The sequence below is a fragment of the Ambystoma mexicanum genome, chromosome 4q, assembly GCF_040938575.1.
Source record: "Ambystoma mexicanum isolate Mex_15411 chromosome 4q, UKY_AmexF1_1, whole genome shotgun sequence".
In the NCBI taxonomy this organism is placed as follows: Eukaryota; Metazoa; Chordata; class Amphibia; order Caudata; family Ambystomatidae; genus Ambystoma; species Ambystoma mexicanum.
In genome coordinates, this window is record NC_090928.1 from 260,937,440 (window position 1) to 260,953,746 (window position 16,307).

At 47.1% G+C, this 16,307-nt stretch overlaps 1 protein-coding gene across 2 annotated transcripts in view; it reads right to left on the reverse strand.

The window, feature by feature from the left end:
• The window catches only part of AHCTF1 (AT-hook containing transcription factor 1), a 2,174,249-nt gene that overhangs the window by 1,348,153 nt on the left and 809,789 nt on the right, over positions 1-16,307 (reverse strand). The window lies entirely within an intron of this gene.

Here is a 16,307-nt window from a genome sequence, read left to right on the forward strand (position 1 = left end):
ACAGATTTCCTATGTTGCATTGCAAAGCTCTTCCATTCAAGGAGAAGCAGCTTAATATTTTCTAGCTGTGGTTCATTACAATATCTACAAGTGCTTAGTGCTCTATAAACCTTTTCCTTGTTCCGAGACTCACCTGACATTGCTATGTTTAATTTAACTCATGCATTCTCTTTGGATTCTGGTGTTCAGAAAATTCACCAAACAGTTCGGTCCCATTCCGAAACCAGGCACAAAGGGTCGATATTCTTACCACTTACACTTAGCTGCAAGATTGAGAATATTTTGTTCATAATCCATTTCACATTCAAGATTTGTTATGCTAGATGTTAAACCAGCTCCAGTAAGCACCATTCCATCTAAAATATGAATTCAAGGTCAGTTAGTGCTTCTTTGATGATGGTATCCAGAACTGTCCACCTATAAACAATTGCGAAGAACTTTGCCGTTAAGCAAGATTGTATGCAGTACCCTTTGGGTGCACTACAACAACCCTAACCTCCTGGCAATAGGACCGCAACCTTTGGTATAAGTCTGTACTACACTGTTTGGTAGCGTGATTGAGAAGCCAGGCTTATCTCAAGAGGGGTCAATGTGAGCTGTAGGGGAGTTACACAGAGAAACCAAGTGACAAGTATCCAAATAAACACTTACACAAAAGGTTTCTTGAATAAACAATTATTAATTTATCAGTCAGAGTAAGCCTTCCTCAGAAGGGAGCAATATAAAGCAGCATACAAATACACTCCAAAAATACACACTCTTAAGTTTCTAAATCAGTAAGTATGTTTTTTGGGATTGCCCACAGACACAACCTACACCCTCAGGTGTCTTCAACAGCTAGGGTGCTGGGGACATTAATATATCACTGTTGCATTTAGAATAGCTTAGGAATAGGTCAAAGAAAAAGGTTATTAGAACGCACAAGAGATAACAAATATTCTCAAGCAGGCAAATACTTTCAGATCCCCCAATAAGAGTAATTCAGTAGAACAGGATAAGCCAAAGTCAATGGGCAAAAGTCTATATGAGCTGAAACACTTCTTTGCAGGTAAGTAAGAAAAGTCTTTGCACAATGTTTTAGAAGTATTTGAAAAAAAAAAGAAGAATCAATGAGGGGCCACAAGCTGTTAGACGTGAGGGGTAGAAGATGCAAGCAACTCTACAACAAGAAGTACGTTCTCTCAGACTTTACAGTACCTTTGTATTGAAGAAAAAGTGCAGCAGATGACTTCTGTTCCTGTGCAGCTCTGCAGATCTCATTGTTCCTGTGCATCAGTCATGGGGAGAAGAGGGAGGACCTCTGGGGACTCCTGCATTGCAATAGGACGGTCAGTGCCCGCAACCGGCAAACTTCAAACAAATGGCTGTTCAGTGTTTCAGCTCCTCGCGTCTACTGCAAATAGCCACACCACGGTTCCTGGCTGTCGAGATGGGCTTTCCTTGCTTCTGGGGTCCCCGCACTCTGTTGAGGGGCCTCAGGCTCGGTGAGTCCTGCTTCCTGGGAGTCCGGAGGATCTTCCTGGTGCTCTTGGCCAGCTTAAAAGCAACGCACACAAACTGGTGTTCCTCTACCTGGTTATTCAGATTCCAGCCGAAACTCTGGAAATTCAACCAGCTCCAAGAGGATGTCCAGGTGGCTTACTTGTTGATTGGTCCCACAAACTCAAAGGGAGAAGTCGTTCTTGCAGGAGCTTCTCTGTCGATATGAATTTGGAGTTTCAGCACAGCAGCAGAGCTTCACCGGGCAAACCAACGGTTCAGGAGTTGCAGCAGGCGTCCCCTTCAAGTTCTTCTTCGGTTCCTTCGTTCCAGTGGTCGACTCTCCCTTCCAAGCCAAAAGCCTTGCCTTTTCTGCAGCTTGCTCCCATTCGTTCCAGCCTAGCTGTCAGTCACCCAGCAGGGTGGCTGTCCTTGCCAGACAGTCCGCCGGCCAATCACTACAGAGTGCATTTGGGTCTCCTAGGAGACTAAGCACAGGGAGTTTCAGGCACCTCCCTCACTTCCTGCGCCTGCCAGACACTGTCGAGCCAGAGGTGGGTTTCACTCGTGAAGCCTGCCAAAGACAAAACGAACAAAGGGACCAAACCTGGTTTGGCGTGCAGAGTAAATCTCAAGAAGGATCTTTCCACAAAGGAATGGTAAAAAAAGAAGACCGGGCCATTATGACAAAAATGGCACCCATGGGTGCTCTACCGTGGCTGCGAACGCAGCCAGCGGTAAAATCCGATAATGGTAGTAAAACAAACCACTTCCAGCCATTCGGTGAGGAAAGGGTAACATTAAAATGTTACATGAGAGGCTAGACAAAGGGGTTACTAGGTAACCCCTCCAGCATCCTATTGTAAGATAGTGTGTGCTGGGTCTAGAAAGTTACTAGTGTAAGTAAACTCAATATCACTTTACTAATCTGGGAAACAGTAGTTTATCCCAGAGAAGGTATTTAAACCTTTGGGAAATCTGGAAGACTTCCCTATGTCACTGCACTGAAGGTGCTGTGTGGCACAATGTAAAAGATAATGCCTATGGAGTTTGTCAGACTCCACAAAAAGAAACACAAAGTACAAAATCACATTAAAATACACGAGAGAGTGGGAAAAAGGGTCTCACTCTCTCCAGGTTAAAAAAATCAAGTCCTCAAAATCCAGAAAAGTTGCTGTGGGTCTCTAAAGTAGAGGGAATTAGCACATGTTTGAGAATTCTTCCTAACAGGCCCCTTCGCAATAGTGCATCAGTGTTTTAGGAGTTGCGTTTTCAGGTTTTTTATATTGTCAGTCTACCCCTTTTATTATACGTTTCCATATAATTAATGGGGAAACTGAACAGTCCCCAATACCATCAGTACTGGGACAACAGGTCTCCTGTAGTGGAATGCTTGTATTTTTAAGGCTGCACACTTCACCTTAGGTGAAGTACGGTCAGGATACGTTGTATCGTTATAACATTTTCTTTTGTAACTTTGTGTTTACAATTACAATGTGTCCAAGATGAACTGGTGGAGTTATTCTTCAACCATGTTTAACTTTTTACTTGTGCACTTTAGCATTTTATCTCATGAAGAGCTCTACATATTCTAAAATTGCTGTGCCATAAGATTTTCATGTGTTCTTTGGCCATTTTGTACTTTGGCATTCTTCCGGCACTTTCGGGTCCAGAAAAGTCATATTGAAAGCCCTCTTCCGGGCAAATCTCAACCTTTCATAGACAAAGTGGTCAAGAGTGAAGATAGAAAGGTGAAGGTTGGAAAGGGCTGTGTCAGTGTGTGAGTCAGCCAAAGGTGCAGAAGGAGGAGAGAAAGTAGCAGCGAAAACCTCCACTGACGCATGCTTCATGGGTCCAATGACCGAGAAGGTAGGTGGCAGTGCTGGAGTTGGCTTGGCCTGAAGGGTAGAGAGAGAGAGATGGAGGAACAGAGAAAGTGATCACTCCAGGAGAGAGGAGTGGTGAAAGGTTTGGAGAGGGTGAGGTCTGAGGAGATCAGAACATCCAGAGTGAGTCGGGCCAGGGGGGAAGGAGAAAGAGAGAGAAAGAGAGAGAAAGAGAGAGAAAGAGAGAGAAAGAGAGAGAAAGAGAGAGAAAGAGAGAGAAAGAGAGAGACTGCTGAAGAGTCCTGCAGAAGGACAAGCAGAATCCAAGTGGATGTTAAGGTCTCCGAGAAGGAGAATTTGAGCGGTGGAGGCGAGGAGTGGGGAGGAGAGATCTGCCCACTAAAGAGGAAGGAGGCTACCTGGCCGGACGGCCAGTAGATAGTGGCCAGTGAGAGAAAGGCCAGGAGAGAGAGCCTGCAGACCAGGCATTCAATGGAGGAGTAGTCCTGCAAAGGAATGATAGAAGCAAGGATCCACTCCGGGAAGATCAAGTTTACAACTCCACCGGGACGGTTGGTTCTGGGCGCGTTTAGGATCTTGTAGCCATCAGGAATGAGAGTGTCAAAGCTTGTGAAAGAGCTGGCCATGAACCAAGTCTTGGTCAGACCGAGTACATCCAAATCAAGTTCATCCAGGAGACGGCAGATGTCAGAGGAATGTTTGACAGCTGAGCGAGAGTTCAAAGTGGCAATGCGGAGCAGGTTGAAGGACTTCTGTGGCGGGGTACAGGTAGGAGGGCACACCCTGCGGAAGTGTTGAAAGTGCCCGAGGATGGAAACAGAAGAAAGGAGGAGATGGCAAGGTTGCCAAGGAGGAGGAGGTGGGTGGCGGAGGAAGGAGGCAACAGGGTGGCCGGAGAAGCAGCAGAGGCAGTCAGAGGTGGCATAGGATGGAGGAGGCAGAGGAGCTGTTGGGGAGAATTCTCATTCTATGGCTAATTTCCCTTACCTAGAGAGTCCCCCAGCAGCTTCGCTGGATTTGAAGGGTTTGTTTTTTCCTGCTAAGAGTGTGACCCTTTTTCCCCACTCTTAGGCATATTTGCTATGTGTGTTCTAGGCACTTGTGTGTGTAATGGCTATGGGGTTTATCTCACCCTCATAGGAACCATCTTTATACACATGTGTTACACAGCACCTTAAGTGCAGTAACACAGGGGTGTCGTAGCGACCCCCAAACAGACTCCATACCCTTGGACCGACTACCGTCTCCCAGGGCATGTAAAGTCCCCATTGACTTTATTAGTCAATTTTTAGGAACTAAACCAGTACAACCCATCTTACTATGGAGGTACTGGAAAGGGTTGATAGTTTTTCCCTTATTTTCATTTTCGAGAGGGTACCGTACAGTCCCTCTCTTAAAACTTTCTGGCTAGTGGCAGTGGTTACTACCAAAAATATTCGACCACAAATATTTCCCTATGGGATTTTCCCATTGTTCGAGGCTACCACTTTTTCTAACAGCCTCTAACATACCGCCGGTTTATTTCATTGTTAACTTTACTTCGGTAGGTTTTATTTGCCAGAACTTTAATATAAATTCTTTCTCGTGTCTTTCTCTAAACTCCTAACCCAGGTCGGGGATCTTTTGTTCGTCCTTTTGGCGGGCTTCTGCCAAGAAGCCCTCCTTTCGGCACCACTGAGTCTGGGGTGGGTCCATTGTGTGGGAGGGGGAGTAGGACAACTGGACAGGGTTGCCACAGCAACCCATGTCGCACTCTAACCTGATAAGCTGGAGGGTCTCCCGCCAAGATGACCACTCCACTGTGTGAGCAACAGCTAGGCTGTATGAATGGGGATCTTTTTGCATAAAAGCAGGATCCTGAGGACTAAAAGAGCAAGACGTCACCACTGGAATTAAGGAACCGAAGAGGAGAGAAGCCAAAGACATCTGTAACAACTGAACCACCGGTGAAGCCCTGCTGCAGCGTCTCACCACTTTTCTCCACACGACGAGAGGAGATCTTCATCTGAAAGAGCCTTCTTCCCTTGAGCTGGTGGGGCCAACCAGGTTGCCAATCGCCTTCTTGGACCTGCCCTGGTTGAATCGCCAGTGCCCAGCACTTGGAGGCCGGAGAGCCAGGCAGCCATCCACCCAGACCGCGATTTAAAGGAGCGTACCTTTTATTCGTTGGGCAGCACCGCGGCTGGTTTCATCCCTGGGTAGTGCAGTCAATCGAACCTTCCGCCACAACAAGATTCCCTCTTCCTCTGCTGGATCACCCGAACTGCAGGAACTACCAGGAACAACCGCCACTGCAGAAGCCTCTTCTTCATATTAAGGTACTTTGTTCCGCCAGGCCTCCCTTTTCGTGTGGTAGCACTAAAGTTGTTTTAAATCCTTCACCTACCTGTTGGGTTGGCCGCCCCTTTTTGTCTAACATCATCTTCCGCCTTCTGCACCCACCTTTTTCGAATCGTTAACCAAAGACTTGACTGCAGCTACAAAAACATTTTGCTCCTGGGCCCTTGCGCTGTACCATCGACACTGGCACAGGCCTATTGACTCTGGCGCTAAATTTGTTAGAACTGCCTTCTCTAGATTGCTTCTCAACTAAAACTGTGTTGGTGCACCTAATTCTTATAACCACCTTTTCCTTCCCACTTTTAAAACTTGTGAAGTGCCATTTTGCTCGGTTTTCATTAAAGTATTCTCTATGCTAAAGTACTGCCTTACCTAAACTTGTTCACAAACTTATTGGGAAGTGTTGCTAAGGTGCCTAAGCAGATATTCCTGTATAACTTGTCCTTTCCCTACCTTGTGAGAAATTGCTAGAGTGCCATGTGTGTTTGGTTTTCACTTTGCCGTTTTGCGCAGTTTTCACTCTTGCTCAAACTTGTCTACAATTTAACTAGGGAGTTGTGCATACCTTTCTTGACTGATTTTAACTTGCTTTATTAACTGTGATTAATGTGTTGAACTAGAAGTGTGTAAAATAAATATATATTCTTTTAAAATACAAACCTTTGGTCAGCGTTTCCTTGTACCATAGCACAATAGTCCTATTGTGTAAACCCTGAATACTGCTCATCTCCCTCTTGAGATAAGTCTGACTGCTTAGCCACAGCTACCAACTAAATCTTTGTGGTACAGACTGATACCAAAGGGGATTTATTGCTCATACCTGTAGTCTTAAACTTCTGTAGTGCTCCCTAAGGGAACTGCACAGGATTCTGCCTAACACGAGCCAGAGAGGGGAAAGAAAGGTATATAAAAAGGAGGCGGTTGGCCTGAGGGCTATGGACCAAGACTGTGCCTTTTAGGTAAACAATGATGGTCTTGGAGGAGTGGAAGGGGGCCATTAATGGGTGAAGAGAAAAAAGGAGAGAGACCAGAGACCATATGACGGGGTACATAGGTGTGGAGAGATAACGACAAAGAGGATGTTGGTAAGGGTCTGTCTGGAGGAAGCACTGTTGTAGGTATGAGCGATAGGGAGGCCTGGGTTGCAGACCAGGATATCCCTTTTGTACTTCTTCCTACAAGACTTCATGAGAAGGATAGGATAGTCGATAGAAAGCAGTTAGAGACGATAGGAGACAGCGAGCACCATAGAGGGTGCAGATGGCAGAGATCCCGGCATTCCCTTGAGAGGGTTGCCGCCAGAGGAAATCCGAAAAAGATCCCAGCAACCCCACAAGAAGGTTGCCGCCAGGAGAAAGCACCAGCGAGCCCTCAAGAAGGCCACCTTTGGGAAGACCCAGTGAAAGCACCGGCAAGGCCACAAGAAGGCAGACACAGAAGACAAAGATATATATATATATATATAAGCTGGGAAACTGCATAGGCGACATTATTTATGGGGATAATTTTACATGGTAGCAGGGGTGTCCCCTGCTCCCTTTAAAAATATATGGGCGTTGCAGGGGTGTCCCCTGCAGGTTCCATGGGTTAATATTGCCGCAAAAAAACAGCACCATTCTTGTATGGAGATATTTTTGCAGGGATATAAACACATGGAACCAGGCAGTACCAGTGAGCAGGCTGTCGCTGGAGGAAGCCATAAGAGGCAGCACTGGCGAGCCACCGAGATGGCTGCCGCTCAGAACATTTATACATTTATAAAAAAAAACAATGAGCATGCTTTTACAGCATAGGTCCTTTTTTTGTAGGGGCTTTGTGACACGAAAAATGGAGACTGTTTAGGCTAATTCAAAGTCACCCATGTGCTACTAACATCACTTTTTGTTACAAAGTATTATGTGAATGAACACAAAGATCTAAATTGTCGATCAATTGTCTCTTTTACTTTTATTTGTATGTTTGATGAGATTTGTAAATGTGACCAAATGGTCCGTTTTATTACATAATATAATAAATATATGAGATATTTTTGTTAAAATTGAGCCTTCCATCTCTTTATATTTGCTAAAAGATTAATGGTTTGTGAATACATGGACATGGTATGAGATCCAGTCTTGTTACCTCCGGTGAGGATATCGAAAGGTAGCTTGTTGTTATCCCCCTTTCTGTTTCTCTGCCGCTCAGAACAGCAGGAAGTACACCGACTTGACGGAGTCTGATGCTACCAGACCCAACCGACCCTCATTGAAGAGAGCACCACTAAGCACCAGGTGCTGTCAGATTGGGTCCAACTGTAGCTATGATGGAACCTGTGCTTCAATCAGTACTTTAGGTACGTCTTCTCTGGCACTGGGTCTGTAGAAAAGTCTTGATTGCGTGTCTCGAAGATAGAGGCAATCCTCTCCGGAAGCAACCCTGTCCTTCAAGGGGAACAGAAACCAGGGTGACAGGCACAGCTAAACCCCAAGACAGAGGAAAACCCAGAAGGGAAAAACCCCATGGCAATGATTGTAGAAGGTGGTGGCCGAGAGTTCGCTGAAGAGTAGTTTCAATAAATAGGAATACCAATTCTAAAGGGCTTGAAGGTATAGAATGTAAAACCGCAAGGCACTGACATATAAGGGGGAGGGGAACAGTAGGGAAGTCCAGGAATGAAGAGCACAACAAGGATAGAGAGAGGGATAGGGGAAAAACTCAAAGGATAACAGCATGACAACAGAAAGTGAATAACCTGAAGTTGAAATGTGAAGTTGCAACAGGAAGCCGCCAAGTAGAGCCAGCAAGAGAACGGCTCCAGCACTGCAATGGGAGTTGCAATGTCGATGTACGCCATCATCTTGGTTTGCAACGTAACGTTCGCATGTACATGTTACAGGTGCCCTCTTGGCTGCACATGCGGCTGGGAGCTTTCAGTTTTTCCATAACGACCAGGCGGGTAATCCAGGATCCATCCCCTGTCAGTGTCAATCCATGACAGGTGCCCTGCTGGGGCCTGAGAAAGGGAGGTGGGGGCAGAGGAGCTCTGCAACAAACACAGGCAAATACAAGGCCCAGTGATACGCAAGGGAGGCGAAGCTTAGGAGAATGCTAGTCACTAAACCCATACAACCCAAGACAAACAGATTAAACAGAGTGTAAACTTGAGGAACTACCCAAGCATGGTGCAAGCCAAGGGGCTGGATGGCCCAGTGAAGGTCTGAAGAGACCAATCCAAAATACGGATAACAATGTGGGTCAGATGATAGAAAGTTAACTAAAATACAAAGACTGATCACAATCCTGAGAGGAGGTGTAGTAGCCCTGGAAAAGGGGCTGCCAATCTATATCCCAAGTATCTGGAAAAGAGCGAGAAAAGTAACCCCTTTTCTGCTTCAGTGAAACTTCTAAGTGTGGAGGATTGAAAGGAAAGGCAATTTATTTATAAAAGGCTTGAGAAGTGAATCGTGTTTTCAACAAACTGAATGGCTTTTGTACCAGGAACTGTTGTCAACGGCCAGATATTTAGAACTTTTCAAGAAATGTTAAACGAGGAAGGGCTCAGATACAAGATTATAATCCCAACATGCATTTACTTTAGGTCTTATAATTTTTATACAGTGCTAGGGCCAGGTATATTAGTTTTGGACTGAGGACAGACTTTTTGTTTACTAAAGATCCTGATGAGCACCTTAGGTTTTTCAGTTGTACCAAGGGAACACCATTGTAGCAATAGGGTCAGGTAGTTTTTCAATTTAAGTTAATAAACATCTTCTGTTTAAAGCATGAACAGTGGTCAGACTCCTACCTATGGCTCGCCACTGTATGCCGTTATGTATTTATGCGTGTGAGAATGAGTGAGTGAATGCTGCAAGACTGCACAATTGAATAAGCTGGTGAATAAGCAAGTGACTTTGCGTGTGTTTTTGCTGGGTGCCGTCCGGGATGCTGATTTGGGGCGGTAAGGAAGGGGTGGGGAGGGAGCAGTTGGAGGGAAGGGGGTTATTTTATAATGGGTGCTGAGATGGATTTACAAAATCAACCCTGGGGGCAAGATTTTAGGAGGCCAGCATAGTTATGGTTAACAGGTGTCATCAAGATTTAACAAACGCCCAATAAAGGTATCATGGGAGAGCAGTCAAGGCCTAATTTTATGAGTAAGTGGTTTAGGGCCTCAGATTTCATACAGAATAACACAATAATTCAGCTTCAACAGTATGTATACAAATAGTTATTTATTAGGCCTTTAAGAAAACACTAAATTAAAGCTAGCAGTATATGATAAATATATACATTCACCAGTAGCTTCACTTACAATGCATCAGTCAATTAACCAGTTAAGTCAGGTAACTAATCAGATGCAGTTGAAAGCAATAGAACCAACACAATCACAATTCCTTAATAAAAGGGCGAGCACTAGAATGTATGGGCTGAGCACCCAAAATTCACAGGTTCGAAAATAGGTTTGTCCAGGGAAGATTTTCCCTAAACGGATGCAATGGGCTTGTGGTGGTGATTTCAAACCGTTAAAAATAAGGGCTTAGGCACAGACTAGGGTCTAAGGAGATCTTGCAAAGGAGCAGGGCTTCACTGCCCCGGTCACTGGAGAGGATGCTGGTCCACTGCAGTCTTTGCCCCCCCCCCCACACTCCCAAGACCCTAGAGTATGGTTGCTTTTCACCAATTTAGAAAGTTCAGCTTACAAATCTCAGTTTACACTGGTTCAACTTGGGTTTTGTTTGGGTGGGTGTATTCTGTCTACACGCTGTTGTTGGACCACACGGTCCACCCATTACAGGTCACGCACACCTCACTTGAATCTGTTTCACATGTATCTTGCCACAATTTCAGCTTCACCATGAGGCTTGACTAGTATCTTTTTCAAGGGCCCTTGAAGCTTTATCATCACTGGCTTGGTCAACAATCACACTTGTAGTGGCTTTCCTTTGCCACAGCAACATAGGCTTCCCAATACACTCTCCTGCTAGGTGGCTTAGTCTCCATTTCTGATTTCTTAAGTAAAGCTTCTGGCTCCCTTTTGCCAGGTTTCTCTTTCACACAGACTTTGTTACTGTTATATTTCTCTTACACCACTAATCTTGGCAATGCTTGTTTATACAACTTGTCATAATGTTAATTCCTGGTTTTCTTAGATTCAATGTGGATATTCAAAATAAAATGTCTCTGGCACTAAACTGCCCATCCACTGTGTCCGGGGCCCCTCTTCATCCAGGCGGACTCACCGGCCTTCTCACGTTCTAGCTTGTACTCCCTACGGCTTCCCGGAAACTCATCTCCACTTGCAGTCTGCTCGCACTGATTCCCTTTGGCGTATAGCGTCCTCCACGGCTTCCTCGCTTCCCTGCTGCTTCTTTTAGAGCTCCGGTAGCATGCAGTCAGCGGTCCTGCACCTGTGAGCATTAGGGAGTGTCTCCAACGCTCCTGCTACCTTTGTTCCATGCCACACTGCTTCCACAGCTCTGTCTCAGACTGCCAACGAGCCCCTGTCGCTCGCTGCACCGGATCACGCTCCCGATACCTTCCAATGTCTCAAGAAGGTCCTGTCTCGCCGCCACAGCTTCTGTCCTGGACCTCTCGTTCACGCTTGTCATGCCTCTGCCTAAACCTCTCAGCTGACCCTTTTTTTAAAAAAAACATTTTATTGTGGTTTAAAACAAAAACATGAATCAAACAGAACTGGAGCAGCTCAATGGTTCACATGTCACAAAAAGGAGGTGAAAAACATCGGACATGGACAAAGAGGGTTGAGGTGCAGCTCCAACTCGTAACCAGAATACAAGTATTCAGCGCAACGCCACACATTTCGCTACAGGTTCCCATCTATCAGCTGGTACTACATTGTGCCATATTTTCTGAAATTTAGCCAGGCGCCCCCGTGCATTGCATATTCTCCATTCGTAGGATATGCAAACATCCGTATCAGATCTCCATTTGTTACATTTATGCACCTCCGATTCCCCCCACAACATGGCTATATTTTTCTTTGCCAAGATAGCTGCAGTGGATACCAGCAGCTTGTCCTAACGATTATAGGGGTGAGCGCCCCAAATGCCCAGAAACAGTAGTTTGGGATCTGCAGGTATTGGCTCCCCTATCACCCCAGTAATTTTATTCAGGACTCTGTCCCAGAAGCAGCGCATAAGCGAGTACTCCCATATGATGTGGAAAAAAGTACCATCTGCTTGGTCACATTTCAAACACCACCTGTGGGCGGCCCGGCTGCATCTGAAGAGCAATGTACAAGAATGGTATACCTGTCTAGAATCTGGAGTTGTACTAGGCAAAACCGAGAAGAGATTGCCACCTCCCTTGGGCACATCAGGGCTTTCACCCAGTCTTCAGGGTCTATGATTCCCACCTCTGCCTCTCACATGTGCTGTAGTTCAGTCAGCTCCTGTGAAGAGAAAGAGGATCAACACTGATACATGACGAAGGTAACTTTCCTGGGAATTTGCTGTGTAACAACGCTGGCCTACATCGGAGAGCAGGGCGGAACACCATGCATGTCCATGAACTGGGCACATAATGCATGGGTAATATGGATGGGGTGGAAACCCTCCATCATCGGGAGCCCATAAGAAGTCTGTAAACTGGGAAAGGAACCACCCCTCCACATGTCAGTACCTGACCCAGGGTGAAAATGCCGCAGGAGACCCAATCTGTAGCACCCCAACCTTGCTGATCTCTGGCAGGAGTAGCTTGAACCACAGGGGTTGAGACAAAGTCGGCTTCCCACCCCATCCAATGTCTCGGAGCGCTGCTCCCCGAACCCCTATGACGTGTCTAGTCGTTGCTCATAGGGTCAGGCCTTTACACCCCTCACACTCCCATAAAATGCCTGGGCCAGTGTGACCCCACCCACCCAAGCCCGCTCAGCCCTGATGTGGGGTAGTCTTGGATCCCCATGCAACCAATCATTGATTACAGGCTTCTGCGATGCCCAGTAGTAACGTAAGTTGGGCAATCCAACAGCTCCTTCCCATGCTGAGCCTTCTAATGTGGACAAAGCGATTGTGGGCTGTTTCCCACTCCACAGCAATTCTCTAAGCACTGGATTGGCATGTTCTGAAGGACATAGGGAAAACTTGGCAACCTAAGCATTTTAAACAGCGTCACACTCCCCAAAAGTGTTATGGTGAGAGGGTGCAAGTGTCTTGCATCTTGTCAAAATTGTTCCACAATCGGATGTAGGTTACATGAGAGAAAGCCAGTGTGATCCAAACCAACATGAATCCCTAGGTACCGAAAACCGCCAGCGAAACATCATAGGGGCTATCAGGGGAGGATTGCCTGGTCACCACTCTGCATCCGTAGTAAAATCGACTTATGGAACAAGTTACTCACCTGTAACTGTTGTTCTCCAGCATGGGTCTGGCATGGATTCACAAGCTCATGAATATTCGCTGTCAGGCTGGGAATCCTCGATAAAGAAAAAATCAGTTTCATTTCTGAACGGTCTTTCTCCTAACAACCAATCACCGGTCTCTGGGTCATACTGCCCCCAGTCAATGACTGCCCTCTACCCAAGTCCCTCCTTTGGCAGCCATCTTCAGATTTGTTAGCACGTAAAGTGGCAGTAGGACCAAGAGAAGAGCCGCATAGGGGTAGGCGGGAGGGTTCGCATGTGAATCCATGCCAGACCCATAGAGGTTTGGATCTACCACTCTCCAGCTCGATAAGGAGCGGGGAATGGTTGAGATGCCCCTTGCCAGAAAACTGGCTGACTAAACATGGTGTGCCAGCATTCACAGGACTAAGTAGTCCAATCCAGAGATGGAGGCATGTACCCCAGAATGGAAGGAGAAACCCCTGGAGCCTCCATTAACGAGCCTCCATTAACCACCCTCCACACATCACACAAGTCAACCACAGCTGTGAGGGTACGCAATTTCGTGGGCACAGTTGGATCTCTGCCCCTCAAGTGGATACGGTCCACAGATGAGTCCATGACATCGTTAAAATCGCCTCCCATTAATCCACAGGTCAGGCTGGTGGGACAGTAGGATATTCCAGATGATGTCCAGGAGATCCAAGGACAATAGAGGGGGCGGGGAGGGGAGGGGACTAGACATCCAGGATGCCCATAGTTCTCCCCCATAATTAGGACAAACCTTGCCCCGGCGGTTCCTTCAGAGAGAGGGGGGTTCAGAGGGGGCAACCGTTTGTGAATAAGTACCAGCACCCCCAGAAGAAGCCTGCATGTGTTGCGCTCCTATAATTAGTTAGCCTAAAGAAGTTGCAGTTTGTGCCCACCAAGTGTGCCTCAAGGAGGAGGGCCACATCCGGGGAATACCTATTCAGAAATTGTAGTACCAGACCCAGTTTAATCTGGGAACACAGACTGCTAATTTTCCAGGACATCAATGTACGTTTGTTTGCACTGGCGGTCTCCCATTTATTCCCCAGATCTGTGATCTACACACACCTGAGAGCAGATTTCCACCACTGCACCGCAACCTCACCATCACAGGCAGCAAAGAGAACATATTGTGAACTCCAACTAGCCAGTTACCCTTCACCCCTCGCCTCCCCCGGCGAGCATCAGTGGACCTTGTGAATACGTAGGAAGCCTGCATATGTCGCAGTCCGGTGAGTGGTGCACTTGGAGAGAGTGTAACTCAAGCTCGCTATAAGGATTCGAGGGGGAGAGCCACAGTCGGGGGATCCCATTGGAAGCAGTAGAATGCCAGGAACCCGTCCAATCCAGAAGCGCAGGCCGTGGATATTCCAGGACCTTGACCCTCGGCGTCCTATTATGTTGGGAGGCACACATCAAGACAGCAGTGGGGTTAAGTGCACAGCTCCGAACTTGTGATCCAAGCAACCCCTAGACCCAACTCCCAACGCTTGTATCTTTCTACCAACACTTGCGCTGCATGACTTCCGTCAAAAACCCCAACCACCCAACCACCTCCAGCCCAAACTTCAGTGCAACAGGAAGTATCCATCGCCCAAATATGTGACTCAATAGTCACTACTTGTGTAACAAGCAAAGGAAGAGAACAGTATCAAAAGACCTCACGGATCCAGTCCGGGGAAGAAGAGAGCAGATAAAACAAAGAAGAATAGAAGAAGTGTCTAGAGGGGGCCATCCTCTCCGCCGCAGCCAGCATAGCCGGAGTGTTTCACACCAGCAGGTCTCTTTCAGGACTCGTCCAGTCAGCAGAACAGGTTGCGTTAAAGTCTGAAAAGTTCAAGCATTATTCCATGATGATTGTGAGGCATCCATCGGGGTGGCAGGCGATAGAGCCCGAGAGCCCCCAGACAGTTGAGAGTTGTCAGGTGATTCCACTGTGGCCTTGCCCTGCCCGCATCCTCCATGATCTCTGCCATGGTGCGTGTCAGCCCATGTCCATGCTGTCTGAGGATCAATAGATGTCTGGCTCGTCCCATCGGGACGCACCTTGAAAAGAGTAGGAAAGAAGAGGGCAAACTTAAACAATGTCTGCATGGAGGCACTTCTTAATCGCATTGAAAGATTGTCTGGCCTTCTGGTCCTCTCTGGTGTAGTCTGGAAAAAAGGAGATATTCGCACCATTGTATTTTGTGGGACTCTTCGCTCAAGCCAGTTTTAGTAAGGCATCCCGGTCCCAATAGTTGAGGAGCCTGGCGATCACCATGCGGGGCAGAGCCCCAGGGATCCGTTGGAAATCCAGTGTGCCCGTTCGATGGAGAAGAATTTCTAGAGGTTCTTAGGTTTTATGAAATCCGTAAACCAGGATTCCAAGAACAGTTCCAATCCGGGGCTTTCAGATTTTTACAGCAGGCCCACTGTGCAGAGGTTGTTTCGACGGAAACGTCCCTCGCTGTCCTCAAGTCCATCTTCAAGGGCCTTGATCTTCTGGGTAACTGTAGACAAGTGGCGGTCCATCGCACGAAGGGTGTCTTCTGAATCTGAAATTCGGCTTTCTGCCTTTCCCCATCCTGGATATCAGTTTATGCAAATCCGAGCTGAACCCGTCAATCTTCCCTTGAAAGATCTGCAGTCTGCAATGGCGCATGACATCTGCCAGTGACAGGGCAGCTGGAGGAGTCAATATTCGGTACCCTGATGTCCGAGGGGGGCGGTCCAGTGGCCGCAGCAGCAGACACGGTATACTGGTCCATTTTATTTTGGGTGCCCACCTTCTTATGTTTGCCCTTGAGTAATGCCGGGTATGAGCCTCAGCAGTATGTGCAAGATTAACGCTCTTTCCAGCTTAGAGAGGCAGTAGTTTGTTTTAACTAATCCACAACACTGTCATGGGGGAAATCACCAGATCCAGACCCATAATTGGTCAATCAGAAAGAATCTGGAGATCAAAAGTAAACCAAGAGTGTAAATCGTCACTGGGAACCTGAGCAGAAATGGCCTGGCCGGCACCTCTCCCGTGAGAAGCACAGTAATGTCTGAGGACCTAAGAACTAGGCAAAGAGGCATGTCTTCAAAGCGCTTTGTGAGGAGGAATTAGTACAAACTCTTGTGCCAGGTGGTTGGCACATCCAATGGGGCAAATCTGCAACTTTCAGTCCCTTGAGCGCAGATGCAGGGCAGGAAAGGAAAGGTAAACACGGCAGGGGTGAGGAGGGGGGGGGAAGCTCGAGCCTGGGCCCAAGATTGAAGTTCACCCACACCGACCCGTCCCCTGCATCTCCATAGGGTTC